Source organism: Aptenodytes patagonicus, chromosome 25, assembly GCF_965638725.1.
Source record: "Aptenodytes patagonicus chromosome 25, bAptPat1.pri.cur, whole genome shotgun sequence".
Classification (NCBI taxonomy): domain Eukaryota; kingdom Metazoa; phylum Chordata; class Aves; order Sphenisciformes; family Spheniscidae; genus Aptenodytes; species Aptenodytes patagonicus.
Genome location: NC_134973.1, coordinates 5,648,765 through 5,662,373, shown reverse-complemented (window position 1 = coordinate 5,662,373; position 13,609 = coordinate 5,648,765). Strand labels below are relative to the sequence as shown.

General features: G+C 60.8%; 1 protein-coding gene across 3 annotated transcripts in view; it reads right to left on the bottom strand.

The window, feature by feature from the left end:
• SBNO2 (strawberry notch homolog 2) overlaps positions 1-6,291 on the bottom strand; it is a 68,357-nt gene extending 62,066 nt beyond the window's left edge. For 2 of the 3 annotated variants that reach the window (XM_076359132.1, XM_076359135.1), the window contains exon 1: positions 5,091-5,154. The gene's annotated coding sequence lies outside the window, so the exon portion shown is untranslated. Of the gene's footprint in view, positions 1-5,090; positions 5,155-5,815 lie in introns of those variants that run through there. The other variant, XM_076359133.1, reaches the window with a different exon arrangement.
• Positions 6,292-13,609: the final 7,318 nt, after the last annotated feature.

The following is a 13,609-nucleotide window of genomic DNA, read 5'->3' as shown; positions in this document are numbered from 1 at the left end:
CTCAGACCATACCGGGGGGGGGGGGGGGGGGGGGGGGGGAGGGGAAATCAAAGACAGCTTTTTGGAAGGAAAAGTCCTCCTTACAAGAAAATATTAACTGTCCCGCACAGGCAGACTTAAACTAAGTCAGGCAGGTCTAAATTAGCATGTAACAGACTTAATTATTATAAGTGCCAGGAAAAAAAAAAAAGTTGAAAAACAACACTGAGAGACAGGTCAGGTTGCAAGGATCGTAGGAGCAGAGGCAAGAACAAGGAACAGAATAAGGAACTGCAGCTGACAAAGTCAGGGCAAAATCTGACTTACTGGGGAAGAGCACAGTGGCTGTATTTATACCATACAGGCCTGCCATGGAAACAGCCATACCATTAGCAAGGAAGTGCCGTACAGCACAGCCGAGTGCATCCACGTATGGAGACGGACTGTGCAGACGGTGACTGCCACCCCATCGCACGGGAACGAGCTCAGGCCCCAGAGCAAGCGCAGCTAGTAGGGAAAGGAGGCTCACCTCCCCACCATCCTTCCACCCTCACCAAACACCAACAGGGTCATTCTTCTCCCCACCACGAGAGGGATCAACGCTGGCATAAAGCACCTTTGCACCAACCAAGGCCTGTACTGCACCCAGCATCGCACTGCCCATCACCGGGACACTCCTTGGTGCTCTTTGGATACTTATGAGAGTCACAGTGGCCTTAATCCTCGCACAGAAATGCAAGACTCAATAATGGGGGGGGAAAAACTTAATCTGGAGTCTTGTTGCTGGCATCTGCCCCAATGTGCCATTCCCTAAATTTCCAGGGATTAATATTAGGCAATTAAGCGGCACAGCAGCTTTAGCAACAACAGAAAATTTCATTAATCTATCCACTGACATAAATTGTCTTAAACCTTCCACAGACACTTTTGTTTCAAGGCTGCACGATTAAAGTCAATTGCTGATGCTACCTGCAATGCTGACCTCACTTTTCATTCACTCAGCTCACGGTGACTCCAGAACATTATCTCTCCTGCTTCCCTGGACTGCGTTTCTCCACCAGCAGAGCTGTCGGGTCCCCGCTTCACCGTTCCAAGTTTCATGTTACTTCCCCACAACGAAGCGGCTGCAAAGCAGACGGCCGTCTCCTCCGCTCGCAGGCTGCTCTCACTCTGATGGTCTGTCTCCAAATTCAAATGCTCTGCTTTGAGCAACAAAATATTGCTCCAACAGGGACCCAGACTCAAAGTAAAGCTTGCTTGTAGGGCAGACAGATTCCATCTGTCCCTGCTCCTCCACTTGGGAGAACAGGTATGACTATTTCTGGACAGAGCAAAAATGCCTCCCCGTATACTACACATGCTTCTGCCGAGAAACACTCAGCACATTTTTGTGTAAATCTAAACAGCATCACCCGCACACAACCATGCACTGGAACTCCCAAAGGGTAAACACACAAGCTCTGCAAGGCAGAGCTCGGGTTGAGGCAGTCCAGCGGCTCAGACAGCGAATGCACGAAACAGTTCTCAAAAGCAGGGGCTTGAACAGCCCCCGCCAGCGGGGCAGAGCCCGAGCAGGGCACCGGCAGCGTCGGAGCTGCTCCCCTTCTCACGCCTGTCACCAGCACGGTCCTGGAAGAAAAGAAACCACGGCGAGAGCACGACGGGTGCTGGCTGCCAGCTAACACGGCAGCCACGGTGCTCAGCACAGCCAAGGTCCGGCAGCAGTGAAGCACACCTGGACGGAGCTGTAACACAAGCCCGACACAAACACTAATGAAGTCAACCTCAGAAGCACACCTGCACGGCAGAAATGCGTTATTACACTACTTAACTAAAGGGAAGGAGAAGAGCACAAAGATCTTGGCTGACTAAGGTCAGAAGCCAAGAAAACACGGGTCCCTGATTCTCTGCACTTTGCTCTACCCCCAGTTTCGATCATGAGAGACACATTGGAAGAAACACTCTCCACTGGGGCTGGGCAGGTCTCGATGTTCTGTTTCACACGCAGCCATTCACCGTGGAAAAAATACTCCACGACATCAAAGCCTGCTTCCCTATTGATCGTAAGCACACAAACACCATTTCAAACCAGCCAACCTTCAGGCACGCTCAACGTATACTTTCTCTGTGAAAGAGGCACGCATTCGCCTCTTTCATAGCTACCTGTTTACAGACCTTGGTTGTGTTACCAATAAAGACTGAAGAGTTTTAAGTTTTAAGCTGAAAAAATGTTTCGGGGGAATATAAAACTCCTAATTAAGCCTAGAAGGCTTTCCTGAGAGATCCAGACTCTCACGATTAAAAATCACAGCGCAGTATTCAGTGACTACACAGTTAGCTCTTTATTACAGTGTCACTACTCAAAAAGCTTTAAACCCGTGTCAGCATTTTTATTATAGACCCTCCATTTCAGGGATCTGTAACTTAACCATTAAAAAGGCCTATTCGGTCAGGAATCACAACCCTCAAAGACGCCATATGCTCGCTACTTCAAACAAACAAACAAAAAATTTAAAAACTCCTGTCCATGTGCACTTTAGCGTTAAAAAAACCTGCGATGAGAGCAGCTGTAGCTTTTCCACGAGTGTCCGGTCTGGCAGGGGCAGCCTGTCCCATGTCTGGCACATGACGAAACATGACGCTTGGTCCTGCTTTTTTTGTTCCAAAGTCGGCAGGGATTAGCGGGGGGACCCACTGCGTGGAGAGCTCAGCAAGCACAAAACAAAACACCAACACTCAACAGCAAGCGACCAGGCAGCTAAAGGGAGGGACAAATCATTTTCCAGGAGAAGTCCGTTCCTGTTTGAGGATGAGGATGTAAGACCCTCAAAAAGGTAAAGTATGGGAGGAAACTGCATTTAGCAAAACATTAAGAATTTCTAGGGTTTTTTTTAAAAAGCTGTGAGTTCATACACAAGAAAAGAAAAATCCACACATGGGACTCAGCAAAACCTTTCAGAACGCTTTTAAAAGAACCAAACTTGAGATCTCATCGTTAAAGAAAAAAAGAAAGTCGCAAAACGCACTGGCCGTGCCACCTCCTGTCAAGTTGTGTGGGTTTACCATTACGTTTTCCTTTATAAAGAAAAAAAACCTTCTCTTTCAGCTGGCCTGAAAGCCCTGCAAAGGCACGGGTACGATTCCACGAACAGGCAAACGCTATCGAAGGAAGCAGGCGGGGAAAACGTACCTCTCTTTTTCAACTTTCATCAGCCACCCCAGCTACTGCATGAAACAGCCCCAGGTAAAAAAACGCCACTCTGTAATTAGAGAAAGACCCTCTAACGCCCAGCACAGTTCTGTTAACTCCAGCATCTAATACTGGGCGAGCTGGCAGACAGAAAGCAGTGATTTCAGGCACTCCAGGATAACGCCAGCTTTGCACTACGCCAGCGCTAAGCGCTGAGATTTCAGATGCTTTTAGGCTGCTACTTTGGCAATGACTGAAAAAGGACTTCAGACAATTCAGATGTTCTTCCTTTGAAGAGTACTCACACTAGTGTTTGAATGAGACTTCACTCAGTTGAGCTGCTACAGGTATAAGTCTTATTTTGGGAAAGCGAGGGGGCAAACGTCAAGCGAATAGACCTCCATCAAAAAAAAGAGCAAGCAGCAGAGATAAGAACAGAATTCAGGCTTCCACAGTCTCCAGCTGGCATCCTACCTAATGAACTCCGCAAAAATTTTTACTGCTTTATAGGATGCACAGTGTTCCCTGAACTCAAAGCAAAAGTACTAGTACGTAATTTTCCACTTAAATACATTCCCGTCACCGGCTGCCCTTCAGTTTAGACGTACCCACACAGGTCAGAGGGAGCTCAACATGTCGGATGACACGTAGATGATCCGCAGAAGACAACAGCACCGCACAGGTACAGCCGGTATCTTTCTGCCCACTAAATTTACAACAGTAACGGTGCACAAACCAGAAACACCCTCACGGGCTTTTGGATCTCAGCACTGAACCTGCAGACCTCGCCCTTCAAAAGACCGTCTTATTTTAATTGCAAACGGAGCATGCTGGCTTGAAGTCACCGTTCTTATGCTGATATTTATGGTTACTTTTGAGAACGGAGCTCACCCTTAAACCTCGTGTTAGTATTTAATTATGTTAAGAACCGAGTACACCGGTGACCGCTAACAGCACTAGAATTAGGCGTCTGTTAGCGTAAGCTCTATTTTTCAGAGGCTCTTAATTGGGCCGTTAAGAGCTACACCACAACAGGCAGAGACTTGGCAATCAAGGCCTTGGCCCGCGACCGGCTCCTGCACGCGTCTCGGCAGCACTCGGCGTGACGGCAGCTGAACACGGAGCGCAGGAAAACGGGAGTTTGCTGGCTTTTGCCGCCCCAGCTGCGACTCGGGCAAGGGTTCCCTTTTCGGGATTAGGCCTCAGGCAGCGTCGGAACAGTCCGGTCTCGGCGCTGAAGCCGGGACTGGCGGCGGCAGCAGCGGCGGCCCCGGCGAGCTTCACCCCGCGGCACCTTTCCTTTTTCTACGGAGAAACACGTTAGCAGCGGGCGCCGGCGCCCGCGAACCCAGCGGGACGGGCCCTGACGATCGCGCTCGGCGAGCTGTAACCGTTTCACGGCGATAACCCCGGCTCCGCCCGTGGGACCACCCGAGAGGCGGACACGCGGGGAGAAACGCGAGCGACACCCCCCTCCCCCCCCCCCCCGGGCCGGGGGGCTCGCTGTCCCCACGCCGGCTGCTCCCCGGCCCCCGAGGCGCAGCCACGCGAGTCCCGGGCGGCCCGAGGGCCGCGCAGCCGGGCCCCGCCGCGGCACGGACCGCTCCCTCAGCGGCGACAAGCGGCCCCGGGGCGCAGGCGGCACCGGGCAGGCCCGGCCGGGGCGGCGGCACGCCGGGGGGCCGCGCTCCCCCCCCTACCCCCCCGCAGGGCCCCAGGACCCACCCGGCCCGGCCGCACGGAGCGGGGCCCGGGGCTCTCCGCCCGCCGAGGGGGCCGGGCCGGGCCGGGGTGCGGCGGCGGCCCGGGGGGACCGAACCCTCAGCACCGCCGGCCCCGGGGCAGCGCCGCGACCCAGCCTCAAGGGGAGCCGGCGCGGGGTCCGCGGCCGGGGGGGGAGCGGGACGCGGGCGGCCCTTACCTGCGTCCCGGGGGGGGGGGCTCAGGCTCCCGCCCGGCGGCCGCCGCCTCTCCGCACTTCCGGGTTCCGCGCGGCCGCCATCTTGGGGGGGACACGAACTTCCGGGCCGGAAGTGGGCGGAGGGCGGGGCCGGGGCGGCGGCGGAACCGGGGCCGGGCTGGGGGGGGGGAACCGGGGCCGAGGGGGACCGGGCCGGGGCGGGCAGCGGGACCCGGGGGGGGGGGGGGGGGTGGTGGCAGCAGGTAAGGGAGGGCCCGGTCCCCGGGCAGCAGAGCCCGCGGCGTCGGGAAGCGGCTCCGGGGCTGAGGGAACCCCGGGGCCCGCGTCACCGGCCGCAGCGGCAGCCGCCGGTGCCTCTCCCCGCGGGCAGGGCCCGCGCCGCCTTCCCGCCCTGCGCCTCGCTCTGTTCCACACGGGGAGCTGCCCTCGGCCCTCGCACCGCCCGCAGAGCGGCGGCTCCCGGCCCAGAAACCGCCCTCCAGGCCCTTCCGAGCCGGGGGGGGGGGGGGGGGGTCAGGGCAGGCCCGGCCCCGCAGGCCTTTGCGCTGGCGCGGATCGGGGAGCGCTCGCCTCGCCTCCCCCGCGGAGCCGCCGACCGCGGGAGGGGAAGGCGAGCCTTGGAGCGGCCTGGGCCGCTCAGGCGGTCGGCGTCTGCCCCCAGCCCGAGCGGGCGCCGGCGAGTCGTTTTCCTCGCCGAAGGAAAGGAAATTCCCCAGCTTTCCTACCTGCGGAGCCGGGGCAGTAGCCATCTGCCTCCAGAGGAAGCGGGAGAGCTGAAAAGGGAAACACTTAAATCCTGACCGGCTTCCAAGGGACGTCCGCTCGCTGCCATCCCACAGGAGACTCGCTCTAAGAATTAACTGCGAATCGGCTGAAGTGCTGAATCACGGAGCTGAAAAATAAACTGCCCTGGCGAATCACCCCGTGCTCCTTGATTGCTTCTTCCCATCCGTTCTTGTAATATCTTTTTTTTTGTTGTTGTTGTTTTAATTTCCCATTGCTTACGTTGGATCTGTGCCCCTTTTAAGTCCCAGGATAAGAACAAAAATCCCGACGGGGTCATATAAAAAAGCCTGCCAGATAGGTCTATTTTTACGTTGGCATCCCTAACGCAGCGGCGGCAGCACGGGTATCTCGGCTTTGATTTATCCCCAAGAAGGAAAGCGCTGGCAGACCAGAACCACCGCTATCTGCTTGGCCTTTTGAAACGTCGGGCTCTTGCCAAAGGCACCGGCGGGAGGGAGGGGGGACCTTGACCGGGGAAGCCTGTGACACCGCGGCCGGAGCGGGGACGGGGCGAACTCGCCGCTCTGGCGCACCGAGAAGCCCTGTCACTGGCAGCGGCCGCGTGCGGCGCTTGGCACAGGGGCTCGGCGCTCCGGTTTAATCTCCAGCCTCTCTGTTCCGGTACGGGGACGATCCCGTTGATAACGGGGAACCCAGCTGGCTAACGGGAAACACCCCGGGCTCTGCGCCCGCAGCGAAGCCCCAGACAAGCGGCCACAGCGAGGTGCGGGCTGGCACGGCACCGGCAGCCCGGATTTAGGGACATGTGGGAGTTCTCGTCCGACGAGGTGGGGGAAGGAGGGGGGGGGGGGGGGGCAAAGGCCCTTTCAGGAGCTGGGTGGTCCCGAGCCCTGCGCCCACCAGGGCAGTCCCCTCTGAAGGGGTTCAGGGGGTCAGGGACCCTGGCCCTGCCGGGGTTTGCGTGGGAACCCCGGCGGCACGAGCCCGCCCAGCGGCTGGCTGCCGGCCGAGAACAGCATCGTGCCCATCAAAGGAGCTGTCTTCAAAGGAGATGAGAACAAAAGGTTTGGGGTTTCTCGCAGCAGCCCTGGAGGAAGGCAGCCTGCCTCCTGCTCCGTGCTGCCTGGGAGTCTCAGGCGTGCGCTTGGTTGGGCACAGACACGCTCGGCTGGTCCCGTTCCCTCTTCCAGGAGCCGAACACCTCACCTTGGGGAGCTTTAGAGCCCACAGCAGCCAAACCTCAGCTTCCCGGGCCCCCTCGCCTCTCCCACAACCTGCTGCCGTTAGCAGACAACTTGCTCGAACCCAAACCCCAGCCCCAGCCACCTAAACCAGCCAGGGAACCTCCCGAGGGCGGAGGGGAATGCAGCCCCCCCCTCTCCCAACCGCCACAACGCGTGTGGCGCAGCCGGAGCACCCTGAACCGGGACCCCGGTCCCGCAGGCTCTGCCGCGGGGAAGAGCAGTGCTGCCTCGGGTGACATCCCCTCCCCAGCCCCGAGGGGAAGGGTCCCTTTCTCCCGCTCCGACCCGAGCACAGAGAGTTTGTCACGTTTGGGTTTTTAATCCCATCAATGAGCGCTGCTCTCAGAAGACTTCATTCATTTGCATGCATTAATTAATCAAAGCAATCGTGTCATGCTTTCTGAAGTGTCCTTTCTCCAGAGCTTAATGCCGAAGGCTCTGGCTCCATTAAATCACATCCCTGTAATAAATCACCCCGCTCTGACTCTTGCCCCACACGGGGCGGCGGGCACGCTGGAGGTGCGAGCAGCGTCCCCGCAGGCCCGGCAGGACTGGCCTCATCCCCATCCAGGGATCTGATCCGGCCATCTTATCTGAGAGCAATTGCTGGAGTCTAGCTAGCCATGCATTTTAAGGGTCTAAAATCCCTTAGAGCTATTTATTTGGTATGATATAAATATGAATAAGTAGATACACGGGAAGAACACGTACTGATCCATTCAGCAATGAACCAGTCTCCTCCCGCAACCGTCACCGCCTCTGCAGCTGGTGCCACAACCACTTATTTCACTTACCCCGATCGCCTCCTCCCTCCCGTCCCAGCCCGGTTCCTGTTTTAGACACGAACCTGCTGGCCCCGCTGCCCCAGCCCGCAGTCCCTGGGGGCCACCGCCGAGGAAGCCCCACAAAGCCAGCGGCCCCGAGGTGCAGGCTCTGCCCTGGTGCGCTCCCCCCGCGGGGGGCACAGCCTGCCAGGTGCTGCCAGTGCTTCAGGTGTGCGGGCACCCTGCCCCACGGAGGCACCCTGCCCCACGTGCTCTGGCTTGCAGGCAGGTGCTGCTGCACCGTGAGATGGTCTCGGGGAGCTGCTCCAAAGGCAGCCGGTGCCTCGCCCGCTCCTGGGCACACCCCAGCCCACCCTCTCCTTCTGCTAACAGCGCAGCTCCCCGGGCAGGGGTGCAGATAAAGCCTCTGCCCTAATTGCCACCTCTTAATAAGGGAGGGGAGGGCTTGCAGGTGCTTCTGCAGGAGCATCCCTGGGCTGTGCTGGTGGTGGGGCTCTGGTGGGGTAAGTGCGGGGGGGGGGGGGGGGAGGCTCAGCTCAGGGGAGAGCAGATGGTGGGGTGGGTGCTGATGGGGAACACCTCCTCCTCCTGAGCCTGATGCCGCTGCTCCAGCAGCACAAGGAGAAGGCAGCGTCCTGGACGGGACCCCAGCACAAGTTTTCGTGTTGAACCTGTTGCCGCTGTGATGCGAGATGAGCATTTCCCAAACACTCAAAGCCACGAGGCTGCAGCACAGCCCCTGCTGCAGGCAGCAACGGGCTGTGGTTTGGCTGCCTTCAGCTGCAGCCCCCAGAGCTGGGGAGCAGGCAGGGGTGCTCCTGCCGTGCAGAGGGCTCTGCCTTCCCTGGCACCCCCCCCACACACATGGGGTGTCACCCCCGTGGTGGCCCTGCCTGCCCTGCACCTCCCTGTGACGGGCTGGAGAGGAAACCCCCAAAGAGGGGATGAAGCAGAAGCGATGCCGGTCTGGGGCAGTAGGACTGGGAGCGCTGGGGCTGCCCTGTGCCTGCACTGGTGGGACGTGAGGAGGAGAAACGTGATGTGCGGGGGACAGGGCTGAGCTGCGTGCTGATGCTTCGGCCCTTGTAGGGGAGGGATGTCCCTGGGAAATGGCCTGGCTTCCCAAGAAAAAGCCCTTCCTGGGCAGTCGGGTCCCTGGGGGGCACCAGGGAAACGGGGTCAAAGACAGGAGCTCGAGGGCCCTGGTCCTGCAGGCTTTGCTCTCGTGAACGCTGCAGAGCAGCTCCCACCAGCCATGGCTGTGTCGGGGTGAGCCTGGCCGCTGCCACGCGCAGCCGGTTCCTGTTTTTTTTCCCACAGCCTGGAAATCCCCTGACTTTCCGCCGGGGTGAGGAGCGAGGAGCCCTGCACCCAGCTGGCTCCGCGCCTCCCCGCAGCTTCGGGAAGAGGTGGCCGCGGGGACAGACTGGCAGCCCCCAGGGAACCGGGCTGCCCCGGTGCCAGGGGTCCCGTCTGTGCTGGTGGTGGGGCTAGACCCTGCAGGGAGGCAGGGACGGGACCTGGCAGGGACCATCCCGGGGTGGGAGAGTCCTGCAAAACCATCTCATGCTTGGGCAGACCCTTCCCTGCCCCCCTGGCTGGGGAGTGGGGCCGTGGCTGAGGGCCCCGGGCTTTGCCCCGTCCGGCGGAGGGGACGAGGTGGCAGCGGTGGCTGTGCACCGTGCAGTGGCCCATGTGCGACGAGCTTTGTAGGTCTCAGCCCAATTCCCCTTGGCTCCTGGGCAGGCTGACCTCCCGGCTGGAGGTGAAGATGCCGGTGCAGGCACTCAGGAAAGCTGGTGCAGCCACAAGCCCGTGATGGGGACAGCGCTGGGGCATCCGAGGGTGCCTGGGGACGCCCTACGTGTGCTGGGGTGGGGGGCCCGCAGTGAGACCTTGGCTTGCCCTGCTCCGGCTGCCCATTGCTGGAGAGCCGGGCAGGATTTCGCCTCCGGGGAGCCCGTTTTCCTGCCACCCCGGCGGGGCGGGCGGCAGGACCGGCAGGGAGCAGAGTGTGGCTGATACAACGCAGATACGGAGCTGCAGCCGAAGCGACGGGAGCTGCCTCCCGCCTGGGTTTCTCTGCTGTGGATGGTTTCCAATCGATCCTGCCCTCTTGCTGCTGGGAACCCGTCCCTCTCGGGAAGGGGAAGCACGGCACTTACCAGAATTTGGGTGATCGCTTTCCAGCACTCTGGACCCGGTGCCAAGGTCGAAGTAAATCGCACGTGGCCGGGCGCTGCCATGAGAAAAGCCTGCGAGGGAGCAGGAGGGAAATGCAGCGCTGGCAGGAGCCTGGGGGGCTCGGTGGGGCAGTCTGCTCCCGCGTACCCTCTCTTCTGCGCTCTGGAGATGCTCAGCAGCCCTTGGAGCCTCCCCCACCTCCTCCTGCAGTTACGGGGCTGGAGACCCCAGACAAACCAGCAACAGAGCTGGGGTGAGAGCCGGAGCATCGCTGTGCTCTGACCCCCATCCCTGGGGACCCACTGAGCCTTTGGGGATCCCGGGGTGGAGAGATGTGCTGTGACACTGCTCAGGCCCCCCGAAACGGGCTCGGGGCTCTCCTGCCTGTGCTCCGTGATCCCCTGCAGTGCCAGTAGCTCTCGTGAAAAGGCAGAACTCGTGGATTTGTCCTGTCCCGCCTCAAAATACCGGCTCAGCTGTTGGAGCTGGTGCCCCACGCGCGATTCCCAGCCGAGCCTGGCTCGATCCCGTTGCCGCAGGGTTTTTTTTAACCTCTAGTGCAGCAAGGCCTGGGAGGAAGCTGCGGCTGCAAACGTCTTGGTTCCCCTGCGTGTTTGGAAGCGGGTGCGCAGCTGGTCACTGCGCGGACCGGGTGTGCTGGCACCTGCCACCAGCTGTTCCCCGGCGGGAGCTGGCGCGGCAGGGGCTGTGCCGGCAGCCTCTGCGCTGGGGCTGGCTGTCGTGATGCAAACCCTCGCCCTGGCGATTCGGCAGGGCGCGTGCCCTCACGCCGGCTGGGCTGGGAGGGAGGCTGCAGCGTGCTCCGACGCGCCCGGTGAAACCCTTCCTCTTGGGAGACCCCTCTAATGCCCCTACGGGGGGAACAGCAGTGGTGTGAAGCCCAACCCTTATTAGACGGCAGAGAATCCCCGCAGGAGAAGCGTCTTGGCTGTCGCCGAGGCCGTCGGGGGCTGGTGGCCGTGCCAGCGCCTGTGCTGAGAACAGCCCGTCCTCCTCCGGACGTGCCGGGGTTTCTGGCTGGGGCGGTGGAGCCGGGCCCTGGGCCGTTATTTTGGAGGACGGCCTCGCAGCTGTTTGGCCTCATCCGACCCCCCCCCTCCCCCTCCCCCCCCCCCCCCCGCCAGCTTCCCGCATGTCACCCCCCAGTGCCGGGTGTCCCCTTGCTCGGGGCGAGGAGGAGGAAGTGCTCCTGCTGCCCAAATCCGGAGAGGGGCTTAGGGAAGCCGTGGACCTCTCCAGAGCTGCTGTGCTGGGGATTTCTTTCGTCGTCCTCTCGCGTTTCCCCTAGCCTTCTCCAAGCTCTTGTGCAGGGCCACAAGGGCCGGCAGGCTGTCTTCATTTTTTAATAAAGGTAGAGACTCCCAAGTGACCAAATCCCTTCCGGGAGAAGGGCTTAAAACACGACTTAGTGCAAAATTCGAGCTAAAGAAAATCACAACTTATTCGAAGGAGGCTATTGCACGTGTCAAATCGGGGGCGTTTTCTTCTCCTTTTGTAACACACAGACCAAAGCGAACGGCAACAGCTGGAAACTGCGTCAAACGAATAACGGAGCCTTTAAAAAATCCCAAACGAGCCCGGGCAGCCGCTCCCTCGCTGCTGGGGGCCGATGCAGAGCTGCCCCCCGGGCTGCGGGGGTCGGTGCAAACCCATCGGCCGCCCTGCGGGAGGGGGCAGGTCCCGACTCCCCCTTTCTCCCGCACGCGAACTTTCCTGTTGCGATAAAAGGGGAAAAGAACAAGTTTTACACAGATTTCAGCAGAGCGTCCAGCTCGCGGGGCGGGGGCGTTGAGGAATCCGTCCCTGCCTTTAAGTGCCCTTACACGCGCGCTGCTGAAAGCGTGGGAGCGCCGGCGCCGGCTGGGAGAGCGGCGGGAGAAGCTTTGCAAGGCGGGTGAGCGAGTACGGAGCCAGAGACACCGGGCTGGGCCCCGCACGGCCTTCGGTGCTGGCAGAGAAAGCGAGAGACCTGTGGAAACGCGGGATTTACGGCACCAAGAAAGTTGCGTTACGTATCGGGGACAATCTCCCTCAAGAGACGCGGTTCGGTGCTGACGCGGGCTGCGCTGGGGGTGGGAAGGTTTCTAAAGGGGGGATTAAACGTGTGGCGGGGGCGATCCGTGCTGGAGGCTGTCTCGGGGGGACCGGAGGGCTCCTGGCAGCGCGTTTTGGCCCTGCGTTTCCAGGCCTGGCTGTGCTGGGGGGCGCGTCCCTGCCTGCCCGCTGCCTGCCGGGGAGATAAGCCGTTCGGGCAGGATTATCTCCGACGGCGCCGCGCGTCTCCCCGGGGCCTGGGGTGATCCCTGGGCGCAGCTGCTGAAACACAGCGAAAGGCAAATAAACCAACCGTGAGAGGAAAAAAAAGGGTGAGGGGGTCGGGAGGGTACGTCCGTGAGCACCCGGAGTGAAAAACACAAACGATGTTGGTAAATTCCCCGGTAAACCCACCTCCTGCAGCCAGAGCAACGTCGCCGGCCGTTCTCCAGGCGGGGAAGGGTCGGAGCGCACCCGGCATCAGCTGCGGTTTAGGGCTCGCAGGACGGTCTTTCCCCGCCAGCTGAGCCCACGGCCAGAGGCGGCCGTCGTGCCGCTGAAGACGGGCAGCGAGGACGGCCCGCGGGTTTTAGGATGGGCAGGAGCACGAACGCTGCGATTGACTCGACGGAAACCCTTCCCCATCCGCATTTTCGGTCGGGAACCGAAGACTTCGGTGCCCGCGGTGACATCGCACAGCAGAACGAAAACAGACGCCGCCTCCCAGCCCAGCGCTGGCTCCGCTTCAGAGGGTGCTGCAGCGTCCCCTGTGCCCGCGCCGCCTGCGAGGGTCACAGATGAGAACCGCGCTCTCTTTTATTTACTGTCCGTTATTTATTGTTATCCCGGAGCACGAAAATGCGCGTTTGGGACCGAACGCCCTCATCAAAACACCCAAGTGTGCTGGACCCATTGGGAGCCTCCGGCGGGGGGGGGGGGGGGAGAAGCCAGCGAAGCGTGGTCTAACGGGGGGGGGAGGACGGGAAAAAGGGGCCTGAGCGGGCAGCGATGGCGGGACGGGTCAGCAGCCACCGAGGAGGGGACGGGTATCCTCGCCTCAGGAGAGCTCTCGTCACAGAAGCACCGCAGGGCTCTAGCACACGTTAAATTTGGCACGGAAGGTACAGATCAGCGGAAGGGGTCCCCGAGAGAGACGCCGTGTGACCCAAGAGCGCTTTGTGCTCTGCGTAAAAACGGGCGGCGCCAAGTTACTGACCGTTCCCGGAAGGGGGGCAGCGACGGAGCGGCTTCCCGACCGTCTGCCCCCCGGCCGGGCTCGAGCCCCGCTCCTCACCGACAGATCTGCGGGACGCCCGCGCGCCCCGCCAGAAGGGCTGTACGTGGCGGGGAGGACGCCGGGCAGCAGGAACCGCTCGGCCCTGCCTGGACACGCGCGACTGCCCTGGGCAGAGGTGGCTGGGGCACAGCAGGAGCTGAGCCGGGTCCCGCGGGCCCCGGGGAGCCGGCGCGCAGGAGACCGGGGAGGCCCCGGGTTCACCCCAGC